The sequence below is a fragment of the Canis lupus genome, chromosome 26 (genome assembly GCF_048164855.1).
Source record: "Canis lupus baileyi chromosome 26, mCanLup2.hap1, whole genome shotgun sequence".
NCBI classification, from domain to species: Eukaryota; Metazoa; Chordata; class Mammalia; order Carnivora; family Canidae; genus Canis; species Canis lupus.
In genome coordinates, this window is record NC_132863.1 from 2,095,956 (window position 1) to 2,101,955 (window position 6,000).

Consider the following 6,000-nt stretch of genomic DNA (forward strand, 5'->3'; position numbering starts at 1 on the left):
GATCCTTTTCGATATGATTCGATTCTTTTCGATTCGATCTTTTTTGATTCAATTCGATTCTCTTCGATTCAATTCTCTTCGATTCGATTCGATTTTTTTCGTTTCCATTCAGTAGTTTCCTATTCGTTTCTTTTCTATTCGATTCGATTTGAATCTTTTCGATTCGATTAGATTCTTTTCGATTCAATTCGATTCGATTCGAAACTCTTCGATTCAATTCTTTTTGATTCGATTCGATTCGTTTTTGATTCGATTTAATTCAATTCTTTTCGATTCAATTTGATTATTTTCGATTCCTTTCGATTTTTTCCATTCGATTCTTTTTATTTGATTTGTTTCGATTATTGTCAATTCGATTCGATTCTTTTTGATTCATTTCGAATCAATTCGATCCTTCTCAATTCAATTCGATTTTTTTTGATTCGATACGATTTTTGTCGTTTCGATATAGTTTTTGATTCGTTTCTTTTCAATTCCATTAGATTCGATTCTTTTTGTTTGGATTTGATTTGATTCGAATCTTTCGATTCGAGTTTTTTGCGATTCGAATTCCTTTCTTTTAGAATTGATTCTATTCGATTCTTTTTGATTGAATCTATTCAATTAGATTCTTTTCAATGCGATTCTTTTCGATTTGATTCAGTTCGGTTCTTTTCGATTCGATTCGATTCTTTTCGATTCGATTCTATTCTTTTCGGTTCAATTCGATTTTTTTGATTCAATTAAATTCTTTTCGATTTGATTCGATTCTTTTCGATTCAATTCTTTTCCATTAAATACTTTTCGATTCGATACGATTCTTTTCCATTCGACTCAATTCTATTTGAATCTATTCTCTTCGATTCTTTTCAATTCAATTCTTTTCGTTTTGATTTGATTCAGTTCTTTTTGATTCGATTCGATTTGATTCTTTTCGATTCGATTTGATTCTTTCCGATTCGATTCGATTCTTTTTGATTCAATTCGATTCGATTCTTTTCTATCAATTTGATTCGATTCTATTCTTTTTGATTCGATTCGAGTCTATTCTTTTCGATTTGAATCGATACTTTTCTATTCTTTTCAATTCGATTCGATTATTTTTTATTCGATTCCATTCGATTCGTTCGTTTTTCGAATCGATTTGAGTCTTTTTGATTCAACTCTTCGATTCATTTGGGTTTGATTCTTTTCGATTCGATTCAATTCGTTTCTTTTTGATTCGATTCTTTTCAATTCGATTTATTTGGATTTGATTCTTTTCTATTCGATACAATTCGATTTGATCCTTTTCGATACGATTCGATTCTTTTCAATTCGATTCGATTCAATTCGATTCTTATATTTGATTCGATTCGATCTTTTTCGATTCGATTCTCTTCGATTCGATTCGATTCGATTTTTTTCATTTCCATTCAATAGTTTTCTATTTGTTTCTTTTCTATTCTATTCGATTCGATTCTTTTCGATTCAATTCAATTCGAATGTTTCTATTCGTGTGTTTTTTATTTGAATTCCTTTGTTTTCTTTTCTATTCGATTCGATTCTTTTCGATTCGATTGGATTCCTTTTGATTCGATTCGATTATTTTAACTTCCATTCAATTCGATTGTTTGATTTGGTGTGATTGGATTTGATTTTTTCGATTCCATTCTTTTCAATTTGAGTCTCTTCGATTCGAGTTTCTTTCTTTTCAAATCGATTTGATTCGATTCTTTTCGATTTGATTCGATTCGATTCTTTTCGATTTGATTTGATTCTTTTCGATTTGATTTGATTCTTTTCGATTCAATTCGATTCCATTCTTTTCGATTCGATTTGATTCTTTTCTATGTGATTTCATTCAATTCGATCGTTTTCGATTCGATTCGATTCTTTTCGATTCGATTCGATTCTTTTTGAGTCAATTCGATTTGATTTGATTATTTTCACTTCCATTTGATTCGATTCTTTTCATTCAGTGCAATTCGATTAGATTTTTTGGATTCGATTCAATTCGATTCTTTTCGATTCGAGTCTCTTCGATTCGAGTTTCTTTTCGAATCGATTTGATTTGATTCTTTTTTATTTGATTTGATTCGATTCTTTTCAATTCGATTTGATTCTTTTTGATTCGATTCGATTATTTTCTATTCGATTCCATTCAATTCGATTCGTTGTTTTTGAATCGTTTCGATTCTTTTCAATTGCACTCCTTTCGACTCGATTTATTTGGATTCGATTCTTTTCGTTTCGATTAGATTCTATTCTTTTCGATTCGGTTCGATTCGATTCTTTTTGATTTGTTTCTTTTCGATTCTATTCGAGTCTTTTCAATTCGGTTAGATTCTTTTCGATTCAATTTGATTTGATTCAAAACTTTTCGATTCAATTCTTTCTGATTCGATTCGATTCATTTCGATTGTTTTTGATTCGATTCATTTCATTTCTTTTCGATTCGATGCGATTCTTTTGGATTCCTTTCGATCTTTTCTATTCTATTTTTTTATTTGTTTCGATTATTTTTGATTCGATTCGATTCGATTTTTATTCATTTCGAATCGATTCGATTCTTTTCGATTCGATTCGATACGATTTTTTTCGTTTGGATGATAGTTTTCGATTCGTTTCTTTTCAATTCTATTCGATTCGATTCTTTTTGTTTCGATTCAATTCTTTACACTTCCTGTTGATTCGATTCTTTTGATTTGGTGCGATTCGATTTTTTTCGATTCGAGTCGATTCGATCTTTTCGATTCAAGGCTCTTCGATTTCAATTTCTTTCTTTTCGAATAGATTTGATTCGATTTTTTTCGATTTGATTTGATTCTTTTTGATTCAATTCGATTCGATTCGATTCATTTCTATTCAATTTGAATCGATTCGATCCTTTTCGATTCGATTCAGTTCTTTTAGATTTTGATTCTTTTCTATTCGATACAATTCGATTCGATCCTTTTCGATTCGATTCTATTCTTTTCGATTCGATTCGATTCTTATATTTGATTCGATTTGATCTTTTTTGATTCGATTCGATTCTCTTCGATTTGATTCGATTCAATTTTTTTCATTTCCATTCAATAGTTTTCTATTCGTTTCTTTTCGATTCGATTCAATTCGATTCGAGTCTTTCTATTCGAATGTTTTTGATTTGAATTCCTTTCTTTTTGAATCAATTCGATTCGATTCTTTTTGATTCGATTCGATTCGATTCGATTCTTTTTGATTCGATTCGATTTGATTTATTTTCACTTCCATTCGATTAAATTCTTTTGATTCGGTGCAATTCGATTCGATTTTTTTCTATTCGATTCGATTCAATTCTTTTCGATTCGAGTCTTTTCTATTCGAATGTCTTTCTTTTCAAATCGATTTGATTCTATTCTTTTCGATTTGATTTGATTCTTTTTGATTAAATTCGATTCGATTCTTTTAAAGTCTCTTCGATTCGTTTTTTTCGAATCGATTCGATTCTTTTCGAATCAACTTTTCGATTCGATTATTTGGATTCGATTCTTTTCGATTCGATTCGATTTTATTCGATTTAATTTGATCAGATTCTTTTCAATTTGATTCGATTCTTTACGATTCGATTCGATTCGGTTCTTTTCTATTCTTTTCTATTCGATTCGATTCGATTATTTTCTATTAGATTCGATTCAATTCGATTCGTTTTTTTCTAAATGATTCGGTTCTTTTTGATTCCACTCCTTTCGACTCGATTCATTTGGATTCGATTCTTTTCAATTTGATTAGATTCGATTCTTTTGGATTCGATTCGATCTGATTCTTTTTAATTCATTAATTTTTTATTCCATTCGAATCTTTTCGGTTCAATCAGATTCTTTTCGATTCAATTCGATTCGATTCGAAACTCTTCGATTCAATTCTTTTCGATTCGATTTGATTCGATTCGATTGTTTTCGATTTGATTCGATTCAATTCTTTTCGATTCGATTCGATTCTTTTAAATTCGATTCGATTTTTTTCTATTCGATTCTTTTTTATTTGATTTGTTTCAATTATTTTCAATTTGATTCGATTCAATTCTTTTCGATTCGATTCGATTCTTTTTGATTCGTTTCAAATTGATTCGATCCATTTCGATTCGATTCGTTTCGATTTTTTTGATTCGATACGATTTTTTTCTTTTCGATATGATATTTTTCGATTAGTTTCTTTTCGATTCTATTTGATTCGATTCTTTTTGTTTCAATAGGATTTGATTCGAATCTTTCGATTCGAGTCTTTTCGATTTGAATTCCTTCCTTTTAGAATCGATTCGATTCAATTCTTTTTGATTCGATTGAATTCGATTTGGTTTCTTTGAAACAATTCGATTCTTTTCGATTCCACTCTTTTCGATTAGATTCATTTGGATCCTATTCTTTTCGATTCGATTAGATTCAATTCTTTTCGATTTGATTAGATTCAATTCTTTTTGATTTGTTTCTTTTTGATTCCTTTCGAATCTTTTCGGTTCGATTAGATTCTTTTCGATTCAAGTCGATTCGATTCGAAACCCTTCGGTTCAATTCTTTTCGATTCGATTCTTTTTGATTCAATTCGATTCGAATAGATACGTTTCGATTCAATTCGATTCATTTCTTTTCGATTCGATTTTTTTCGATTCGATTCTTTTTTATTTGATTTGATTCAATTATTTTCGATTCGATTCTTTTCAATTCGATGCGATTCGATAATTTCGATAGGATTCGATTCGATTTTTTTCGTTTCGATACAATAGTTTCGGTTTCGTTCTTTCGATTCTATTCGATGCGATTCTTTTGGTTTCGATTCAATTTGCATGTGGAAGTATCAGGCCTGTACTCACGATTATCTGAGTTGAATATAGCGATTTCAAATGGCCTTCTTCAAAGAGTGTAGCTAGTTTCTAACTCCCATGTACGAGTGGATAGCAGACATCTGCCTCCCAGGCGTACACACTTTTGAGAGTTGAGCTTATGGCCTGTACTTCCCACATCCTGCCTGCAGGTACACTTCGCTGCTAACAGGCCTAGGCTCGATGTGTGACTGAAGTGTTGAGAGAGGTAAGTGGAAAGTCCTGGCACACAAGACTAGTGCCTCCAAGCTCAAACCAGCGATTTCCTAGTAATTCCTGTCTTAGACAGGTGCTACATACTACGTTCCATACGTGAGAAGCTAGCTGAACCCCATGTCCAAAAGCATCTGTCTTCTGAGAGTTGAGCTCACACCCAGTCCTCACAGTTCCCACTGCCTGCAGAATGAGTTTTGAACATCTTCACCAGAGACGTTTGTCAGAAGCTTGTGAGACGCAAGTGGAATAATGCAGGCCTGGAAGGTGTCTCCAGGTGCAGTAGAGTGGTATTCTTCGAACCTCCTGAGTTAGAAGACTGCTATGGTCTCAAGGCCATTAGAACACAGCTAGTTGAAAGCTGGCTTCTAGGCATGCTCTCTTGTGAGAACTGAGCACACGCAGGACACTCCCGCATCCTGCCTGCCCATAGTCATAGCTGCAAACATCCTTACGTGAAGTGCTGAGAGGTTGGAGAAATGCGAGTGGAAGTGTCAGGACTGTACTCACCTGTATCTGAGTTCAATACACTGATTGCCATCGTCCTTGTTCAATTAGAGTGTAGCTCGGGTATACCTCGCCTCGATAAGTGTCTAGAGACATCGTCCTGCAAAGCATACACATTTCTGAGAGTTGAGCTTATGACCTGTACCTCCCCCATTCTGACTGCCTGTAAGTTCTGCTTCCACAGCATTACAGTTTTATGCGGGAAAGTCGCGGAGTGAGAACCAAGTGTCTGCCTTGTCAATTTCACGCCTAGCGGACAGCTGCCTCCAAGGCATGCACATTCCTTTGGATGAGCTTATGGCTTGTACAGCCCACATGCTGACCGCCTGTACGCTTCACTTACAAAGGATTTCATTCGATACGGGACGCAAGTTTACTGAGAGGCAAATATGTCTTAGTTCAATCCAGCAACTTCTGAGGAATTCCTCCCTCAGATGGGAGCTACATACTAACTTCCAAACCTGAGTACGTAGCTGAAA

The 6,000-nt window shown here is 33.4% G+C and overlaps 1 long non-coding RNA gene across 4 annotated transcripts in view; it reads left to right on the top strand.

Annotated features, from left to right (window-relative positions):
- The window catches only part of LOC140617947 (uncharacterized), a 69,386-nt gene extending 63,644 nt beyond the window's left edge, over positions 1–5,742 (top strand). For all 4 annotated transcript variants that reach the window (XR_012018096.1, XR_012018097.1, XR_012018098.1 and 1 more), the window contains one exon: positions 4,954–5,742. This is a non-coding gene — a long non-coding RNA (uncharacterized lncRNA). The remainder of the gene's footprint in view (positions 1–4,953) is intronic.
- The last annotated feature ends 258 nt before the right edge of the window (positions 5,743–6,000 follow it).